The following is a 22,718-nucleotide window of genomic DNA, read 5'->3' on the forward strand; positions in this document are numbered from 1 at the left end:
CTTTTTGCAAGGCAACTACATAACACCAAATTTGATCTGTAAACATGTCATGCCTTGCAGAATTTACATTCCCACCCTGTATTTAAGGGTGGTAAAATTCCGAATCCTACTATTATTGTATCGATAAACTCCGCGACCTCTCAGCACTGGCGAAGCTTTGGCCAGGGTGGTTGCTCAGTGGGAACGTTGCGGCCTGCCCCGAGGCGAGTCCACACGCGCCCTAACTCTCACGGGGTGAGTCATGCGGCTGCCATTGTATATCCCAAAAGGGAAAGTCCGGGGATGATCGTCAGCGAGGGGGTGGCTTTTGTAAAACGACTCATTCTGATTTGGATTTTTTTTCTGTCCGTTTGCCCTCGATCTGGGACCCCTTTTTGTACGTACTTTAATCACCTACTTTTATCTACGCATGCTGGCTACTCGCCTCATGTTGCATTGTTAGCATGCCATTCGCAGCTTCATTACACATTTCAGTTTACCAATTACAACAAATTGGTTTTTTTACTATCCTTAATCTTACAGGGTTTTATGAATTGTACATAATCCTAATCAATCGTAGTATACGGGGTAATTCAAATTCGACCCTCACCATTGGGATCTCAGAATCCATAACAGATACGAGAAAGTTTAAATTGGGGCAAAGTTGCGCAATTTAAAGGCTCAACCAAATGCTGTTTTAAAAATTTCTATTTTCCGAGTAGTTTCGAAGATATCCGAAAAAAACTGAAAATTTGATTTTTTGTTTTTATTTATTTCTAACCTTGAAGAGATATCCCAAAACTAAAAACATCTTTTCATTGCCACTTTTTCCTAGCTATTCGATGATGGATTCAAATTTGCCACACGACGTTTCGTTTTTTGTCAGTCATCATCAACTTTCTTTTTTCTTATGGGCGCCATATTGGATTTTTAGCCCACCAAATAGTACGTTTTATTCTGATTTTAGTGATGTATAATAACATATTTTATTTTATATATTCAAATATTTTTTATATTTTTTTATTATAAAAAATAATTTTCTACGCTACAAAAACCTAAGACGTCCAATATCTAATCTTCGACAGACAGAAGCGGCCACTTCTGACTTCCAGGCAACAAATGTAGTCTAAAAACCGGTAACTGATGACCTAAGAACAGCAAAACACAATAATAAATAACTTCAACACTGGTTCTGGTATCCAAAATGTGTCCAGAAATATTCAACAAGTAATAAAGCTGTTTAATAAAATTATGGAACAAAACAAAACTACTTAAAAATCGAAATACAAATAAATTTAATTTGACAAGATAACATTCTAAGGTAACTCCAATGGCCTAAGGTAAACTTTTACGGTTTAAGATAGTGTGACTACTAACGGTGAATTTTTAATTCATTCCTTTATTGTCCAGTTCTCCCCAAACGTGGGTTTCAGTCTCTTAGGGCACCCACAAAGCTGCGCAGGCACCATCCTGACAAAATACTCAGGTTTTTATGACTCAACTCGGTGCTCGGGTAAGATAATTTTGCAGTTTCTCAGTTTTTGGATCTCTGGACGAGCCGAACCCTAAATCATTGTTTCGGGCGATGCAAACGCGTGCGACAGTGGTCTAAACTGACCAGAAGTCAATGCTGTGGGCTGTGGGAGAGGCAGTGGAAAAGACAACTTCACAAAATGGAAGGCCAATAAATAGGCCAATGTGCGAAAAGTGACAACTTTTACCGAACCGAAACCTCACCGCAACCCGACAAAAACCAGCACTTGACTATGGTATGGTACATTCCTTTCCTTTGGCGGTTATTTCATCGGTGCACAGCCATATAAGCTAGGTTATCAATCTTTTTAATCAGCTGTTTGCACGTTACCGTATTAAAAATTTGTCGTTTTTGTCAAAGCAAGTTTTCTTAATTTTTAGCGTGCTTGTTTGAACTATGATTGGCATAGGGTTTCTTGATGGCTATGAGTTTCTTCGTTTTACCGTTTTCGATGTATTTAACAAAACTTTTCCGGTTGTATGTATAAAATCCAAGCCTGAAAACCTTGGATCAAAACTGCTCGAAACTTGAGATTTTATCTTACCTGTGGGTAATTTTCTGCTTGAGAAATTAAATATACAGTTAGTTTTTGATTTAAATGTATATTTTTGCAAAACAAAATTAGTGCGGGAAAGGAACTTTACCTCATCCGAGTAATAAAACACGTTTTTTTACCAAGAACGTAATTATACAGATGGCGTAGTTAGCAAAAATATAAATGGCGCTCTTTGGTAGATGTATAATAGTTAAAAAAATCACATCTGACAAGCTTTGCAACATTACCCTGCAATAGACCATGAAAAGTTAAGGTTAGGAAAATGCAAAATGTTTTGCTCTCATCTGTTTAGCAGCAATAAAAGTACAAAGCGTATTTATTTTAAACAGGAAATACAGAAGTTATGTTATAATAACTCAGAACCGATAAATATAATGAAGAATAAGTTATGATACATGATACATACTTATTATCGTGAAAAATATCATAATATACAGAGTGTTCTATTTAAAATAAACAAGTTGGTACTTACTTCTAGTATAATCGGAAGTGCCACAACATTGGAAGTATTTTCGTTGGATTAGGTGTGCTGAATACTGCTGAACCAAATTTTCAAAAGTGTCTATTATCTTCCTTATATCAATTGTTCTTCAAACAACAACATTTTTCTCTTTATCTGTCTTTTATAATATCTTGGTAACCTTTTGCCATTTTGTTTGATAAACAATTAAATTGCAACTGTATAAATTTTAATTATATTACCGAATACACAGGTTCCATGGTGTAATGGTTAGCACTCTGGACTTTGAATCCAGCGATCCGAGTTCAAATCTCGGTGGAACCTGACTTTTTAGCATTTTTTTTGTTTAATTACAAGAAGGTGAAATTTCATATTTTACATTTTTGTGCCTAATTTGTAGAATAACTTTTATTGAAGCTTGAGTATCAATTATTTCCGTTAATAGTACCCAATCATTTTTGTATAAATCCTTTTTTTCTGGAACCTAAGTTGTTATGTTAAAGTTTATCGGTTTTTTTTGGTAAACAAGACACAGTTCTAATTAAAATTTGATGAAAATAATTAAATAATAATAGAACAGTATCTAAAAAGATAGATTTAACTTAAATCAGGTTCCAACAGTTTCGATGTGTTGAATTGGACACTATTCCAACTGCCTATCTGAAAAATCCGACTAAACAAAGTAGCTGATTAACATGCAATTAATATTTGAAAAACAATAATCTTTATTACATTTATCGGGCTCTTAATTGCAAAACTCATTTCTGCATTTACGTAAATAAGAAGGTTCCATGGTGTAATGGTTAGCACTCTGGACTTTGAATCCAGCGATCCGAGTTCAAATCTCGGTGGAACCTGTTTTTTTAGCTTTTTTATGTCTTACCAAAAAAGTAAAAGTTTAGGTTAGTTAAAGTTGTGACATTTGTTACCCTGATCTAACCGTAACGTCATAAACTTTTACTTACTATTTGCTGTAGTTATCTCGAGGAAATGGACCTAAAGTAGACAAACGTACAGGTTGATATTGTACTTGAGCCTGCAACTACAATTCAGTAGCAGCTCCGCAACGGAAAAACCGAATGTATTTTCATGATTATTACCATCCTGAAGATGAGATTTACTACATATTTAGATTTGTCTCCCTCACCTCCTAGTTGCATGATAATATCATCATAACTGGCATCAGATTCACCCTGACCATTCATTCTAATAATCTAGTAAATAAAGAAAATTTAAATAAATAAGCTTGAATAAAAATTCTATAATAGGGATGCCAAGTTATTTTTAAGGTAAATAACTAAACCTATCTAACTTACTTTCTACCTAAAAATCCTGCTTCTAAATATATCATTGAAACTACAAATGTCTTTAATACAAAAAATTACAAACTACTTACAACTAATACTCTTCGTCAAAGAGTCCAAATTGTCCAAAATAAACCGTCAGTTGACCAATCTTCTTCTTTTCCGTTGAGGTGGATTTTTAACTGCAAAGGAGGCCTCCTCGGTTATCGATTTAACCACTTCTGAAATAGGTCCTCTATCACAATCTGCTCCATGTCATAACGTGGACTAGACGGTACAATTGCTGGTAGTACTCGGTATTACACTCAGTAACTTTCGTTCCGGAAGGAAACAGCTTTCTAAGATCCCCTGATCTTCAATAGTCTGATTTTTGCTCGAATTTTTTAGAAAACTGACTTTCCAGTTCTCATTAAAAGTCTCTTTTGCCAATCAACAACCAAAAACAAAAAAACCAACCTTCTATCACCTTTTTCACCTCCTTTGAAGTTCATCAAGTAATACTGTTAATTTTCTTAATAACTACATACAATCCTACTAAAACTAACTATAATGGTAAACACTTGACATCCCTACAAAGTTTCTTTATTTTCTTGAAAAAAAAATCCTTATTTTCAAGACAGTATGCATCGGGCCTAAAAATCTAAAAACTGTTAAACGTTAGTCACTAGTCTATTTCATTCTCAAAGGGACGATTTTAGTCTGGTATTGCTATGCAGTATTTATTAGTTTTTCTGTCCTTTAACTTCAATGAATGCTCTGAGAAGAAGGAGAGTCATAAAAGCATAAAATTTGGTCAAACTAGAACAGTTCCAACGCAATATTCAATAGTGGTTGTATGCACAGAATGAGTTTTGCATATTTAAAATTTACTACCCCCTAGCATTAAGGGTGATGCGGTATTGTTCGACTTTCACCTAATAAAACAAAATGCATTTTACTGCAGTCAGGTAGTGCGGCAAATTAGACCTACGGGCATAAAAATTTACCGTTGGAGAAGGTAGTCTCAATCCCCCATAACAAAACTGAAAAATGTATCTGTCGGCCGCACTTATAAATTTACTTTTTGTAGCAATAAAAGAACCCGCAACACCACTTTTCGGTTAAAACCTCGTAAAACCAAAAATCAAAACGGCTACTACTTGTTAAAAGAAGGTAGACAATCGTAAATTATCCAAATGGTTGAAATAATAAAATATGACAGTATTGTTTGAAAAGAATATAAAAAGTGACGTTGGCAAAAACGTGTTTGTGTTATAAGTGTGGGAGAAAGTACAGAGTGATAACTCTCTAATCTTTAAACATACAGAGTTGCGATTTTTGCGACAGCAGAATTTGCATAACCCTTTTCATTTTTAAGATACAAGGAAAAATATAAAAAATTATCATTTTTGAGATACCCCGTCGTCAATATTTTTTTCTAGTCTCGTCGGTTTTTTAATTTTGATAAATACATTTTTTCAATTCAAGAATTATTAGGCTTGTAGTGGGTTTTAAAAATCCATATTTGTATTTAATAAGTTTTTAAGATAAGATTTAACAATTTTTGAGACTTTTCCTTGTTTTTCACGTTTATTTGTAGCTACCACCTCACATGTAGAGAGAGATTAATATAACAAATTAATGTTTTCAGTTATTATAATTTCCATGTATTAAACAAGATAAAAAACATTCTCATAGATTTTTTCCAAAAAAACCTTAAATTGTCAGCTGCAGGTGTGGTAAATGAAAAACCTTAAAATGAAATCAACATTAATAATGTACAGAAAATAAAAAGTAGCCTTACATTGAAATCAATTTGTCAAATGGACAACTAACCTGAGTATCTTTTGGCAATTTGATTGAAAGCAACCAAACCTTTAAATCAGATCAGTGAATGGAAGCCCTTAAGTTTCTGACCAATTATACATTGTGCTAATTAAACAGTAATAAACAGGGATGGCCCAATAAAAAAAAATAATATTTTCCCACTCTAGTGGATGAATTCAGATAAGCTTCTGGAAACATTGCCCCAAAGTTCTCGCCAACTAGATTTTTTATTTGTATTTTTGAAAAGCCCACAATAAGCACAATAAAAATACAGATTATACATATGTAGCGTATTTTATTAAATCTTCTGGTGGTACTCCTAATAGGCCTATATTTAACAGTTTAGTCACTAACTTCCTTGTCGAATAACGTGAACAACCCTTTATACACATAAAATTCCAAAAAGTCTTCTAACTACACCTGAGTTATCCCTTCAAACAGCCATAAGCTTAGAAATATGCAACTGCTCTACATTTACCGAAAGGTTCGCAAAACTAAATAAAGGGTTATAACAACCATTTCCATTGTAAAACCCTTTTGCGAATATTGTAAATCTCGAGGCTAGTGCCTTTACAGGCCCAACAATAACCCAAACAATACAAATAGACTTTTAAATCCTTTCTAAATCAGAGCATGAAAGTGTGTCTTCCTTTGAGACGTCTGTTATTGAAATGCAACATTAAAATGTTGCATGCAAATTAGACTGAAGAAAGCCGAAGGGTTCCCGTGACAAACGATATTAGGGTTAAGGAGGCCGGACTGCGTAATGATGTTTGGGAATAGTTTTGGCTTAAAAGAGTGCTTACTGACAGGAATAAATTTGGTTTGCACATTTTTGAACTTTATAAATTATGGCCTGAAATAATATAAGTACCGTTTCTAGAAGCTACCAACTCTTTTTTTGACGGCACTTTCACGAAAAAAGTAATTGCCTCATAAAGTAATAAAACTGCGATTTTTTAAGCCTTTTTTGGGTTTAGGGTTGAGCGGGTTAACAGTGTTTTGCCATCCTTTAATATTGGTTGTCATAAAAAAATAGTGGTACTAAAAAAGGATCCTACAAAAAAATATCAGGTAAACCAGTTGTTTTGACCTAATTTTCAAAAACAACTTTTGTGCTAGTTTGGAGGTCTGGTTTTTTAGTAATAAACTTTGAAACTAAAAAGGGTAGTCTACTTTATGTAGCAACCAAAGAATAGCTATTTATTCACTCGAATATAGTATATTATATTCGAGTGATTAAACAGGTTTAAATGCGGAAAATCGGAAAAAGTAATTTACCGATTTTACAAATAATGGCAATTAAGTAGCTCAAGTTTATTAAAATATCCTTTACGATAAAATTACATAATTTTTCCACTGACAATTCACCTGGAAAAAACTTCAAAATTCTATCGATTTTAAAAATGCCAATTTATTTGCTTAAAAGTTTAATAGAATAACCGTCCTTATAATACTCCAGAACTTTTCCGCTTGAAATTTGAGTGGTGAGTCCTTTAAAGTCGAATTTCAGTAATCTGCCGATATTACAAGTGTCATTCAAATGCATAAGCTCAATTTTCGGTTTAACCTTATACGGATGTTTTAATAGTTATTTACAATTTTTTGGAATATTAAGAACCACATATTATTAAACTCCAAATTGCGCAATTTTTCCATAATTTAACCAACTATATATCCCTTATCGTTTGCGAGATTCTCATATTTACACACAAATATGTACAAATACCTTGTATACTGCAGTAATATTGCCAATTTTCATCTGATTTAAAATTTCTTCTGGTGCGTGCAATTATTCTAAATCATTTTTCTTTTATTCAATATTGCAGCCGTCTAACGTAAAAAAATAATCTACCCTTCCCCGTTCCATTTTTCTTGTTGCTTTACATATTTTTCCGATGTAGATTTAATTATTTTCCACCCTCTCGACACGCCATTATTCAAAATAAATTCCGCATTTGGCACACACGCGGCCCCAGGCTAAACTATAGCCATAGATTTGCTACCCTTAAAATATCACAACTTGAAATATTAGTGTGGGTCCAAACGACTGGATATTAAAACCAGATAATTGCCTTGATGATCATTTTTCGGAAGACTGTAACGTGTATGGCCGAGTTGAGCGCCAAATTATTGATTAATGATCAGCTTACTACAACGGCAAAGTAACTTTAACTGAAAAGCAAAACTTGCTAAATTATACGAGTGTGTAAAAGTGAATTTTCCAGTCAGGAAGACGGAACAGAGATTTTTACCGCACTTTAAAATAGCTTTCAAAAGACAAACTAATTTGCATATTAATTTGAACATATTCCAATAAATTCAATATTTATGTATTTTGCTAGAACAAACAAAATAGAATGAACATAAGAACTCTGACTAACGACAAACAACATCACCAAGAAGGGCGACTTGTTCCGGCTTCGGTTGACCCTGGAGGCCTCCGGTTGATCCGGAGGGGCAAATCGCCCCCTCAATCATAACGCACCCTCTAATATCCACTGACGGCCTTGATAATGCAACAACGCCCCCCTTCTGCTCTGCATAAGTAGCGTTGGGGACGCCGCTGCACCGGATTCTGAACATCTACGGATTTGGTGTGAATTATTGATAAGCTCCGGGATCTTTTAAGTAGTCTTTGATCTTGGGATATTATGGAAATTTGCCATTGTTGCTATTGTCCTCACTCTGGGGAGATGGCGCTTCCGTCATTCTTATAGTTATTAATTATATATGACTGATTTAGGGAAAAACAGTCTAAACAAAGACAAATTTGATAGGCCCAGCCTGGCACGATTGCCAGACTTGACACCAGTTGAATTCTTTCTTTGGGGTTACATTAAAAACCAAGCTTACGTTCACCATTTTCACTGAAGACCAATTTTTGGGGGCAGTTATCTAGTAATCTAGTATCCAGGGTTGTAGATTCAACGGCTAGAAGAGCGTACCTATATTTAGCAAGTAATGGTTACCTTTTCGAACATCTATGGTTTATGGTATTTTTGTATAATTTTCTTCTCATTGAAAGGTTTTATTCTAGTTTCAGTAAGTTTTTCAAATGACACAGGCTTCTTAAGTTGAAAGCTATATAGGCGTCTGAATTTTGACCTATTTAGCTGTCTTCTTTCAAGATATTTATCATGTAAAATATACATAAATTATAAACAAAATTCGCGTAAGAACCGGTATAAATCATAGTGTGTATTAATGTCCTTATAGAACAGGTCTATCTCCTCATCGTCATGATCTGTTGTAGCCGCGTATACTTATATGAGCTTAATATTGTATCTGGTGTTGAGTTATCTCTGATTTGTGACGTTTGTGTATGAGAAATCCTATTCCTCCCCAGGAGCTCTCCTCTTCATCCACGTGTCTGAGAGCTGTTCGCCTCGCCTTTTTATTTCACTCAGTCCGACAACGTCCTATTTTATGTGCTCCAACTCGCCTTCTAGTTCCATTAATCTTTAATCTGTTGACAGTGATCGGGTATTGTAGGTTGCAATATGTAGAGTTTTGTTGTTGGTACGTTTGGTACTCATTGCCATATGTTTGCCACCCCCCCAGAATCCTTGGGGCAGACTGACTTGTTGTGAGTGCGAGATTTTAAAAGTACTTTTCTACTCCCCTGGGATAGTTCAGTTTTTACATCTGGCATGCTCATTCAGGAGATATTTAGCCGTAAAACACCACGTTGGCTAGACGTCTTGGTGAGTTTGGAATTTACAGCCGCCCACTCTGGGTCAGACGCTACTGTACCTGTTGGTCTGCGGGAGGTATTTTATTTCCCTCCTACCACTCATATCTGGGAGGCATTCCTCGATTCGCCACCTGAGGGCGCGCCCTCTAGGGGTTACAGGTTCCCCCGAGGGAAATTGTCTTATATTTGTTAGTTCCTTAAAATTGCAATACTAAACCATATATCATATGGATATGATACATCACCGTAATCAGAAAAGAAACTGTAATAAAAAAGATAACAATAATCAATATAGCGCCCTTAAGTAAAATTAAAGTTAGTGATGTTAACCAAAAACTGAAACAGCGGCATAATTATTGTTATTAAACTTCTAACTGTCTTGTAATTATTATAAACAAAAAAGGCTTTTGGAGATTGTGCTTAAACAACACAAAACAAAAGTGATTGCGGGTTATACAAGGAATAGAAAAATACAGAAATAGAGCGGTCCGCCATTTGAGTATCAATGTGCAAGAGGTTCCATGGTGTAATGGTTAGCACTCTGGACTCTGAATCCAGCGATCCGAGTTCAAATCTCGGTGGAACCTGCAGACTTTTTTAATGCAAAAAGGTAATTAATATAAAAATAAATTGATAGTTTTTCAATGCTGCATTCAGTGTCATTATAATGCAGTTATTTAAGTATATCAATACATATTCCTTCTTTTTTATTATTTGTAGGAGGCTGGGGTAGTTTATCTGCATTAATTCATAAACAACTTCAATCAATCACTAATTTGACCGATTACAATTATTCACTGACATACATTCGTTCTCAAGACAATAAATGTTATGCAGTATAACTTTATCTAAAATGTATGTTTCTAAACTGAATTTTTTCTGAACTTAAGCAATCATTTTAACTTGCGAAAATAAGCAATACGTACTATGAAAATAACCATAAAATTCTTCCAAATTAATTTTCTATTTCTGTATATATAATATTTGTAATAATATTTAAAAAAATAAATTATTTCGTAAAAAGTAATATTAGCATTATCAAGAAACTTTTATACATTAAGTATGTTTGATATATTAATAATTTTAGACTTGCAATATTTTCACTTATACGCATGACCGTATACCAGAATAACAAAAATAAAAAAGTCAGGTTCCACCGAGATTTGAACTCGGATCGCTGGATTCAGAGTCCAGAGTGCTAACCATTACACCATGGAACCGCGTGTTTAAAATCTTCTATATTGCGTAATGAATTTAGAGGAAAATATTATTTCATTAAGTTATGAAGTGTGAAGTCTCACATAAAGTAGTAGCTCTTTCATCTAAAGCGTTTTTCCATTAAATGAACTGTAGAGACGCAAAAAAATAAAAACTGATTTCTTATGTTAATCTCCTATATCCAGGGTTCTCCTGGGCAGGTTGTATATGAAAAAACTTTTAAAGAAAATAGAATTTTATAGATAATAGAAAATAATAATAGTTTAGTTTTTTTTAGGTAGAATGTTGCTCTATTTGCTAAATAATGACAATCATTTCATTATGTCCCAATGCCATTAGTCGTAGTAGAGATAGAGCAAAACATCATATCCACTCCTGTTATGTAAAATACCCTAGAAGTAGTATGTTATCTACTTCTGGTACCTAAAACTAAAATCTAATTTGGATGAATTGATCTGACCGACTTTGTAATTAATTTTTATGGATTGTCCGTAATTTTCATATTCTATAAATACATGCGTTAAAAGTAAACATACTAAAATACTGATTTTTCAAACAGTGGCTAAGAAGCGTGCTACTGAAAATTGGTTCTTTTCTCTTTTGCCTTTATTCAGTGTACGAAATAAGTTAGCCACATTTTAATCCAACAAATTTACTTTAATTTTCGTGTATATTTCAAGTTATTTGGCGAAACTATTCGAGCGTATGGTGCAACGATACCTAAAAGCAAAGCCGACACAAAAGTAATATTATAATAAGGGCAGATACCCATATTGGACAGCAAAATCAAGACGTTCTATTTCACTTCAGAACCCAGATCAACGTTGAAAGTCGATGAAAATAATAAAATCAGATCCGTGCTGTTGGCTCTGTTTCCTTCCTACCTGATTTTTTTCTTTATTTCTCTTGCTGTCAATAGGCCTTCGTCAAAATCCGATTACGTATCGAATCCATTCATATGTGTAATTTTATAGGTATAATCTGAATTTGGCGCAAAATAAGCTGGTTGTTTGGTGGATGGGGATTTGCAACGGATATTAAGGGTCCTCTAATTCCGCCTTTTTTAGAAATCGGATCAAATTTAAAAAAAAAATGTTTATTCTGCATTTCATGGAATTTGGTATTGTGGTCTTTACCAAAACAGCATTTTGCATCTGTAGGAAATATTGGTAAGCATTACAAAAATATAATATAATCAAACTGAAATTACTTTGTTAATTTGCGGTAATTAACACAACAATACTTGCGCTTCCATAAGTGTATATTTCTATCTTAAGTATAGTGAAGTAGAAGTCCATTTTCTCAAATTGAAGGTGAAAGCAAATTTAAAAAGAAAATAACACAAAGCCAAAGTACCAAAACGTACTTTTTCCAACTGGTTATATAAATTGCTATTTTAGGTGGTAACAAACTGTAAAAAAATTCAAAATTAAGTAATTGAAAAAAATCTAGAGTACAAATAGTCCTGAATTCAATTACTTGGTTTTGATTTTTTTACAGTTCGTTATCCTCTAAAAAGTTCCTTTTTTCCATTATATTAAAAAATATGGGTTTTGCTGTCTTCCCCATGTAAAAAGACCCGTTTTTCTGTACGTTATTTTAAGCATTCTTTGTTAGACTTTCAACATTTTAGCTCCTGAGGATGGATATTTCTGTACCAGAAACTCGAAGTTGGGCCCCCCTTTATTTACCATTTGGGGGTTAATAAAATTTTTGTGGAAAAGGCTTTATTTAAAATTTACAAGAAAGTATCTATGACAGATTTACAGTGTTGACCAACTAAACCAGTCTTGAAATTACCCTAAAATTTATTTTTAAATGACATATTATATTTCAAAAAGCAAAATTGTCAAATCAACTTGTTTTTTTGTTAACGCTTTATGTTTCTACCAGCTTTTTAAAATTTATAACATCATTCTAATTTACTTTGATGTTTTCTATACGTCTCCAGCACCTCAAAAATCCCCACAATAAAGCCCCCCCGAAGTCGAGCTTATCGTGCTAGAATATATTTCTCCGGGAGTTAAAACTGACATTAAACTTTTGGAGAACGATCTTTATCCCCCCTATTTTATTTTGATTCTTATTTTATTTGGTGGAAGAAGTATAATATAAAGCAGTAAAGGGACCAAGGAAATGGCGGAATGTTCCTGATACGGCCGTCATTAAATGACCATTGGGACTCAATCGTGTTATACGGTATTGTAGTTTTATTGCTACAAAAGGATACTAAGTGTGTCCTTTCGGATCGCCAAAATGTCAGGGCGATATAACAATGACTTTTGCGTGTTTCTGTTCGAAATCGTAAAGGAGACTTTGTTTGGTACGAAAAAGAACGTGGCAACGCCGCCTTTTCTCTCCTGAAAATAATGAATTTAAGATCGGAAAGGAGAAAATGGAAAATTGGAAGCTCTCAACTTCGGCGGGCTTCTTTTAAGTGATAAGTAGCTAATTTGTTAAATAGTCGTTTTATCCACTTACAAGCTCCGATTTATTACCGAGGTTTTAAGAGTGCGCGGTGAAGACATAACAAGGGTAATAAATGGGATTAGAGGACTGTTAAGTGGATCGACTATATTCAGTTCCTTTATCGGGAAAAGAAATTTCTGTACGATTGTTCGTTTAGGATTTTGACAAATTCATTTTAGTGGTCAAGATATGTAATACTAGTAATTATGTCTAAGATTTGATCCTCTATACAGGCACCTCACTTCCTGTAAGCTACTTAAAAAGATTAAATGGTGAATGTTTTAGAGAATTTAATACGTAATTTAACGCCGTTTTAGCCACACCAAACTTTTGCTTTGTTCTTCAGTTATTTTCGAAAAACTGAAGACGACTGTTTTCAAAAAAGTGCAAAAAAATCTCCAAATTTGCCTTAAACATTATAGAAGCAACTTTGTAAGGGCTATCTTCTTGCCTATTTAATTTTCAATTCCAACGTTTCGATTTCGAGATACCATCTTCATCTTCTTTTTTTTATGGACCCTATTTTGTGGTTTTATCTAGTTATAGAAAGTACGTTTTTTGCTTTTAACTGATTACATAATATATAAAAATGGTTTTTAGGTAAAAAAAAACTGAAAAATATTCTTTCTCAGTTGGATTTGACTTTGACGGAAATTTGGAGTAAAAGGCAACAATAGTGTCAATGTCACGTTTTTTAAAACATAGCGATGCTAAACAGAATGGTATTTTAAATAACACGCCCTGCATATTGTCTCTTTTTCATGTATAATGCCATATTATACTTATCTGCATACATTTCTGAGATATGTACCATTTTATGTGAAATTTGGCATCTGCAATACTGAAGAAAATTGTAATTTTCTCATATTAGAAATGGTCGTGTTAAGCAAGGTTGGTTCTAACAGAAAAACTTTAAAAATAATAATTTAAATAGCACGGCATGGAGTCAATAAATTTGTTTTCTTAATTGTAGAACATATAGGTACTTTTTGATATAAACACCACAAATAAATAAAATTTTATTAGATTTCGTCCTATTATTAGTCAATTATTCAACGCAATAACAATTTGATTTCTCAATTAAGATTACACTGTTAATCATCTTTGCAAACAGAGACTTTTATTTTAGTAATTTTACTATACATTTTCGTTCAATTTAATGAAAATTGATACTCGTAGGAAAAATGTACCTAACACATGCGGAAAGCGTCTTTTCCGCCCTTTAACTGCTTGCCCAAACTGCGCTTTGCGTCCTTCGAGCAACTGCAGTCTTGTGCGGGAAAGTATCACTTTCCGCACTTGTTAGGTAAATAACTATTCCATCATTTATTGAGAATCCTCACAGATTGTAACACTTTGTATATTTTTGTTAGAAACCGTGTTATTTGCTTAAAAAACGAATCTGAAAAAGTGATTAAAAAAGTTAATAAAGCCACAAATCACCGTAATTCCAATTGACCTGGAGCAAAATTAAAGCAGTCTTAATTAAATGTAAATTTATCTAAGCAACATTTCATAAAGCATCTTTAAGTTATCGTTATATTGCCTAATAGGCAATTACTCAAAGTGATTAGGGATATACAGAGTGTTTTTTAAAAGCGTCCGGTGTTTTACAGGACGATTGTTCTGGTATTTTAAAGGCAAAAAGTCTTATCGAGCTACAGGGTGTTAAAAATTAAGTTTAATTTTTTATGCAATTTTTTAAATAATATCGATATTTGGAAAACTTAGTATTTGGGGGTTTTGTAACCTGAGAAACTTAAGTTAGATCTTGGTTTTGCTCTCACCTGTAAAGGGCGCTAATTAAAATTAATTTTTAACACCCTGTAGCTCGATAAGTAAGGCCTTGCAGACCCTTGTCTATAAAAACATTTTACCTATAAAATAAATAAGGAATGGCCCTGTAAAATATCGGACACTTATTTAAAAAAAAAACCTGTATGTATTAGGGAATATTAGATAGCCGAACATCTTTACAACTCTCATTTAAAAACTTTCTCTATTAAAGTAACCCTACAGACGCAAAAAATTGTCCTGACCGCTTGGCACCCAGTATAAAAAAAACTACTATACAAGAAATTTTATACGTCAGATTAAGATCTTCTTATTACACCCACAGAATTCGATGAAATTTATGAATGAGTCTAAAGGAAAGGGTGCTAGGCCAATTTTTTTTAGACCAATACCCATTCTGACAGGATATCCCTCCAATCTGGTTAAGGGCTGCCTTCAAACTACCGGGTTCAACACTTGTTAAAAGAGAATAAAAGATGTTTTGATAAGGTTTCATATGATTTTTATGAGATTTTTAAAGGATTATGGTTCTTTTACAAAAATAGGGGCACAATAACCGCCTAACGATGGGTTCTAAACTTTAACGAACCCCCGATGCGAATAAGTGTTGCAGTTTTTTTTCACCGTCATTATTTCAATGCACGCCAAGTTTATCTTTAGAAAATATCCTCAGTAACTTTAAGGGGATTTAAAAATAAAGTATTAGCGTTTGAGTAACGAGATCCGCATTATCATGTACTTAAAGCTTTAATATTCCCTTTGAACTCTTATCGTAGATCTAGTTTCCTTGTCGCTTCTTCCCTTAAGCATCATCCTTCAAAAAATAATAAGATTTTTATCAACTTTTGTACGTGTGTTTCATTAAATATTACGGTGACTTCACACACATTTTACTTGTAATGGATCGCACTTAAAGTACTTTTGTGTCTATCAGGTGTCGTTTTCTGGTCAACACTGTGAGAAAAACTGGGTAAACAGTGTCGTTACATGGTTTGACATTCAAAGGCAATCATGCTAAAATATTCTAAAAAGGTATCCATGCAGCTTATTTCGACTGATATGCGGCGAACAGAAGCCGACAATTTGATAGTTATCTTTCACCTTTTAAGGGAGGTTTGAATTATAGGTAGGTACGTTAAATGGGTAATTTTGTATTATCAGTTTTTTCCTGTTCTTTGTCGGTATTTTTTTTTTTAGATTTATTATAAGAATCAATTCAAAATGTAAGTAAAGAGGTTTATCCATTATAAGTAAGTAAGTTATATTTTTAAAGTTGTAATTAACTGATCAATAGTGTTTTGTGGGTTTGCTTTATCTTAATGCTAATACTAAAGTCACTGAAACCACTAAATGAAATTTTTCAAATCGTAATTTAAATCTATTTCCAGAGAAACTCATTAACTGCCAATAGTGTTAAATGCTGTTATTTGTCTAATCTAATCAAACACAGTGTCATTTACTGGCAATAAATGTCAAAGTTAAAAAATATTTATAAAAAAAGACACATACGATGAATTCAGATAGTTTTTTTGGGAGAAAATACTACTCAAACTGATGTACTTCACGTTTTGTAATTGGTATGTTTACTTTGATTGACATAACATAAATGCAGGTGACAGAACCAGTTAGTAGTATGTTGCATTGAACTTGAATTAAAAAATGATTGCGAAAAATACTTTTTTCTGCCCTAGTGCGGAAAAGACTAATTTTCTGCACTCATATGCGTGCGAAAAAGTATTCTGCACGCGAATAGAAAAAATAAAGTTGGTGATAGTTGCCGACTGACAAAACGTTGGACGACAAATTTGATAACGTCATCGTATAAAAAACTCTTACAGTTTCTGAAGTCGAATTTGAATTTGTATAATAAATACAGTGATTTTTAACTGGCAACAATATTGTTATATTAGATTTTCTACTGTATTGTAATTGAGACACCGCCTTAAATCAAAAGCCAAATCCCTCACCCATTTTTTTAATGACGTCTTTACTAACAAAACGTCACTATAAATTGCTAAAAGGGACATTACTGAACCTAAGAACTAACACATTCGCGGGACACCACTGATTTCCGGTAGTATTGTGCAACATTCAACGTCTAAACACAGAATTAGCTTCTGTAAAGAGGAACGACGACAAAGAGCGTTTTATGCGACGCTTTTGAGAAACCTAAATGGCCCTTTAATTTCGTTTTAAAGCTTCCTGCGAAGGTGACATGCTTCCTAAATACATCCTTTCAATTTGGCCCACGTTAAATTACAGGGTGTATCGAATATGTCACGATAGCTCACAATAAAAATGATTGGTTGTCAATTGAATCGTGACAGGTAGTGTGGGAATTTTGGAAGAACGGCCTTAACAAATTTTTTTCCTTGTGGTCAGTCAGGTGAAATCCGTTAATTTTGTGGGGGTTAAAAAGGGAGCGGATGCTCCAATTTTCAAAAATGCTTAATTTTAGACAAATAATGTGTTCTCGTTAAAGTGTTCGGTGGGTAAATCGTTTCCACCTCTAACAAATCGACATCGTAATGACCGCCGGCAAGATAACAATTGACAATAGTTTCCGAACTGCCGTATTCGCAGACGACCCTTATCTGTCGCCATCTGCAGACCACTAGAGATGAGGCTCGAATACCGATTAACCGATTACACTGAAAAGTTGCACTCGTTGCAATCAAATCAAACTACACAATTTTCGACTTTTGAACTGACATCACTATTCAACGCACATACCTTCCCTAATGTGTATTGACTTTTTTGGATAGAATATGTGACCTGATCATCAATTATCGATCATGACTGACCATTTCTATGAAAGCGGCGACTGAAACTCCAAGAACAAGTGATATATGGACCTCATTATCTGGTCGCAAAAAGCCGCAAGTTAAGCCTTGATTTAGATAAAAAGTGGCACCGAAACGCTTCATATCTTTACCGAAAACACAGGTGAGGGATGTGTCCCAGATAGATCAATGAAAGCATTTCAACAGTAGGATTCTTCTCGAATTGCTTATCTAGTACCATCGAAAAGCTTGGTACAGCTGATAAATGGATGCTCTTTTATTGTTGCCATGACAAAGACGGTTTTTTATATGGGTGTCCATGGCTATTTATTATTAAGTGCGACTATAAGTAAATTACTAATAATCAAGCTAAAACAGTCTGTCTAGAAGAATCGATTCACATGGAAAATCAATTTTTATTTTTTTGCGCTTCTTTAGTTCACTTTATGGAAAAAGGCTTCAGTTAAGAGTTGTAGAGCACAGTTTCGGCAGTCAACCTGTATATTGATAACCACCAGCCACGTGGTGGTTTTAGAGTTAATTCTTTGGATTTAACGCCCTAAGAGTACCTGTTGTTAAGTAAGTTAGTAGATTTGGCTTTCACGGCCGGTCAAAACTGAAATATGAAAGTTATCCGGGCTTATAAGCCGTGGTTTAATGGAATTTCTTCCTTAAGAAGAAGATAACTTTCATATTTCAGCACTGTAATTATAGTTTAGGCAACTTTTGCTGGCGAGCCTTATTTGTACTGAAAATCCCTGCTAAGAAACCAGGCAGTCTTTAATTTTCCGTCAGAATCCACTACCGTAATAAAATAATAATGTGCAAATCCAAATAATCACCCTGATTAAGGTTTTCAATCACTTTAAATCGTTTTAAATCTTACGAAGAGGCTTTTAAAATCAGTGTTTTCTTGAAGAACTTGGCTGCAAAGTAAGGGTAGTAGTAATAGGTTATTTACCAGCTTTCTGAAGTTTTCGCTTTATTTTATATGCATTTTTTGGGTATAAATTCAAAATTATTAGTAGACAAACTAGTTTTGACTAAAGAATGACGTACCTATCTCATTTTATTATAATTTTAATAGATTGATATCTCTGATTGGTGTGTTGTCTCTAACGGTCGTTCAGTTTTAAAATTTAAATATTCAAAATTTTAGAGCCGTTTTGCATATTGAACAATGTACAGTTTGATAGCCGAAGATGTGTTCTACAACTTTTATCTAAAACGTTTTTTAATTAAACAAATCGTACAGGCCTTAATCGTAAGTCTACAGTTGTCCTTGACATTTGGTGGATGTGACAAACTTGCCTTTACATGACGGCATCAGAAAAAATATTACTTGAATGAAAATCAAGGTCTTCTTCTTCTTCTTATTCATGTTTAAGATCTCGTGATCTGTTAGTTTTGCAGGTTCCTCTGGATCAGTTCCTTGGAGGTGTACTGCCAGCTGTCCTTCTATCTGTTAGGTGCTCTTTCCTCTTCCATTCTTCTCACGTGAGCGTACCAATATCTTTTTCTTTGTCTCCCCCATCTTATGATGTCTTCCACCCCACATTGTTTCATAATGTCAGTGTTCCTAATTCGGGCTATTCTTGTTTTTCCCATTATAGTGAGCGTTTTTATTTCGGCTACTCGAAGCATTCTTTTCGTTTTGTTGGGTTTTTCTCTGGTTTCTATTCCGTATGTCATGGCCTGATACAAGTCTTATACTCGTAGATCCCGACCTTGCTATCCTTTCGCATGTATTCGTTTGCCCATATTATCTGCCTTAAGCAGCCTGACATGGCAGACGCTTTATTGATCTGGCTTCTTAGGTCCTTCACTGGGTCGTGATAACTCGACAGATCCATACCCAGATATTTTAATTGTTAGACTTGCTCGATGATTTTGTCCTGAACTACCAGCTTACATCTTACGGGATCTTTAGCAAGAGGTTATGCTTTTCGTTTTTTCTATAGATATGGTCCTCATCGCTTGGCTGACCTGGCAGAAATTGTGTAGTAAAGGTAGAAAATCAAGGAAATTCGACTAAAATCTTTGATGTTTTAATGTCTTTTGAGGTAGATTGTTGTTGCTCCATAAAACTGATTCTTCTTCTTTCATTTTAACAGCCTTCCAAGTTCTTTCAGGATTACCCAGCCCTGTCAAACTGATTGTTTAAAAATGTTGCTTTTGAATTATGTATACAAAAAGAACAAACAGATAATGAGTAAGTAGAGTATAACAGGGACAGACAAGCAAATAAGAGCATACAGGAGCAATGCATCAACAAATAAGTAAAGGCAAGGAAAAGACACTGGGATAGTCTTGTTGAATGGCTCCTGACAGATTAGCTAACACCTGCAAAAATAATAAACCTTACAGCAGAAGACCTACAGGAAAAGCAATGAAAAGATGAAAAGATAACCACCTACTAACAACAACAACACTAACAGAAACGAAGAAGAAGAATAATGGAAGATTAATTCAACTACTGAAATCAATAATTGATTAAAGTGGATTTCCAAACTATTACAAATTATTTATATTTTATGTGAGTTTGAACGATTTAACCGATTAAAATGGCCTAAGGGACAGATCCCCCACGTCTCGGGGGTCAGGTGTGATCTGTCCGTGGCCCTAAGGCGATGCCTCTCATTAAGTCGCGGAAACGGCGCGTCGGCAATTTCCCTTGCCGCTCCATCGCCAAATTACGACCGTGACCGGAGTCCGGAATCCGGATTAGTCCGGTGCTACAAATGTTTCGGACGACATGCAGTGCAGCATGATGAAAATTTTGTTGATAATTGGAATGGGTGGCGCCTTAATGGGAAATCGTAGAAATTGCGTTCCCCCTCGAGGAACAAATCGACGATTTAAAACTGGAATAGTTTCCCACGTATGGATTCTGGAATAACCTGTTAATCTTAAGCTTAGACAAATTATCTAATGAAGGGGCTCTTCCAGGTTTTATTTTTAAAAATATAGCAATAAAATAGGCATTCTTGACTTGGCACGGAATCAAAACAAGACCCTCGCTTGTTTAAATGCCTCCCGAATTTTCGTCGAGATTAAATTAATAAACTTTTCAAGCGTGATTAAATTAGGCTGCATAATTTGAACGAGCGGCAACGTCGTTAACGCTCTTAAAATTCTGCGGTTGCTTTTGTTTTAATTGGATAAAACAAAACGGCAATAAGCGATGTTGCCACTAATCCTTAACTTGAAGGAACGAGAATAAAAATAATAATACATCAATATATGGTTAACAACTGGTAAACGTGAAAGCTTCCTCTGACCGAACTGTTACGCTTTTGCGTGTAAATAATAGTTAAAACGTCTTTGTAACCTTTTTGTACCACCCACCAGTGCAGTGACATGATATATGTCCCTTTTAACGTCTTTATCCTTGCTGTCATTAAGCTGAAATCGTCTCTAAGCAGTTTATAAATAGAGACACATTTCGAACTTGCATTGGGATTTTATGGTAAATTAACCTTTGGAGCATGTTCCGAATTGTATTTATGTACTAAACGAGGCCACTTTAGAGAAGCGAGCCTAATTATTGCGATTGTTGGGTATTTTCTTTGAACTTGCTGGGTGGACAAGTTTGCGGTATGTAACGAGGACAAGCAGTTAAATCATTCAGGGTACTTTTTTAAGTTACTTCCTTTTTCTTCGACTGTTTAATAACACCCTTTATCTATCCGTGAGTCCCCTACTCGCGGTTATTTCTACTGTCTTCTGAACCTCACATGATATATAACAAAAATCAAAGTAAAATGGAGTGACGTAACAGTGTAATAGAAACATGTTTTGAATGTAACGTTTGTGAACGTTTGCTTATTCATTTGTCAAACTTGAAATATTTACCTTACTGTGGCGACGTAGAAGTCCAGAGTGTTATTCCTGTGGCTATTCCTAAACATGATTTACCTTTCTATTACAATATTCGAGGGGTAGATCGCCGAGGTACCATTTTGCGATATTTTAAGGAATGCATTGTAGTAGACCAAGCAGTAGACAATATAGTGCATCAATATAACAAAATTGACCGCACATGTAATTATTATGGTAAAATCTTTGTTACATGATATTAAGTTGAAACAGTATTCATTACAAATTATTATAATAATTTACCAATTTTTCAACATTTCAACTAACTTTTTAAGGCCACGTGACTGTTTTTGACAGGTGTCAACTGGACTTTACAGTGTTGCAAGCTCTAAAATTGCATAATCAAAGTCACGTGATGTGTCTCTTCCAATTTCAGCTTTTACAACTGTCTAAAATAGCCTAAATTTAATTTACCAAGTTTTTAAAGTTTAAACCACATTTTAACGGTCACGTGATTAATTTTGACAGATATCAACTGGCTTTATAGGTGTCTTTATTTGACACGTGCTAACTTGGTTACTATGACAGTTTGATGATTCGTTTAAACGTCAAAATATAACCCGTAATTTCAGACAACCGAACAAAAAATAAAATTTACAACTTTTTGTTTGTTAGAATTTCAAAAAACAGTCCCCTGACCTTAGAAAATCAATTTTAAGCTTTCGGCACAAGGTCAAATCAAGTGTCAAAAATTTGATAAAACCTTTACGTTGTCACCTAACCTAACCTAAAAACTGTCACGTGACTTTTAAAAAAATGAATTTTAAGCTTTTGGGTCTTCAAAATTTGGAAAAGCAATCAGGTAACTTGAGGAAGTCATTTTTTTTGAATCATTAATCCTTATGGCATTTTGACAAGGGTCAACGTGTACAAATTGTAAAAGCAGACATGCTACTGAATTAATCTGACCTAAAAACTGCCACGTGAGCAAAAACAAATTTCAAGGGTGTATTTCATCAAGGTTTATTATTGCCCCAATACCAGGGGCCTTATAACTAAATTTAAGAATGCCACAAATGCGTAGGTAAACATTTGAAGGCATTCTGAGGCAGTTTAAATAATTTAAAGGCATTTGGAGGTATTTCAAGGTAATATGAGGCATTTTAGACAGTTTTAAGGCATTATTACTATGAAGCATTTTGAGAAATAATGAAGCATTGTGAGGTATTTTAAAGGCATTTCAAGGTATTTTGTACGCAAAAAAGCATTTTGGTGTACAAAAAATTATCAGCGGTCTAC

The 22,718-nt window shown here is 34.2% G+C and overlaps 4 non-coding genes across 4 annotated transcripts; 3 read left to right on the forward strand and 1 right to left on the reverse strand.

Moving 5' to 3' along the window:
- The first annotated feature begins 2,781 nt into the window (after window positions 1-2,781).
- TRNAQ-UUG (transfer RNA glutamine (anticodon UUG)) lies at window positions 2,782-2,853 on the forward strand. Its single transcript has one exon. It is a non-coding gene; the product is annotated as a tRNA-Gln (tRNA).
- A 461-nt stretch (window positions 2,854-3,314) lies between these two features.
- TRNAQ-UUG (transfer RNA glutamine (anticodon UUG)) lies at window positions 3,315-3,386 on the forward strand. Its single transcript has one exon. It is a non-coding gene; the product is annotated as a tRNA-Gln (tRNA).
- Window positions 3,387-9,851: 6,465 nt separating this feature from the next.
- TRNAQ-CUG (transfer RNA glutamine (anticodon CUG)) lies at window positions 9,852-9,923 on the forward strand. Its single transcript has one exon. It is a non-coding gene; the product is annotated as a tRNA-Gln (tRNA).
- A 561-nt stretch (window positions 9,924-10,484) lies between these two features.
- On the reverse strand, window positions 10,485-10,556 carry TRNAQ-CUG (transfer RNA glutamine (anticodon CUG)). Its single transcript has one exon. It is a non-coding gene; the product is annotated as a tRNA-Gln (tRNA).
- Between the last annotated feature and the right edge of the window lie 12,162 nt (window positions 10,557-22,718).

Source organism: Ips typographus, linkage group LG1 (genome assembly GCF_016097725.1).
Source record: "Ips typographus isolate SLU linkage group LG1, UJ_Ityp_2.0, whole genome shotgun sequence".
NCBI classification, from domain to species: domain Eukaryota; kingdom Metazoa; phylum Arthropoda; class Insecta; order Coleoptera; family Curculionidae; genus Ips; species Ips typographus.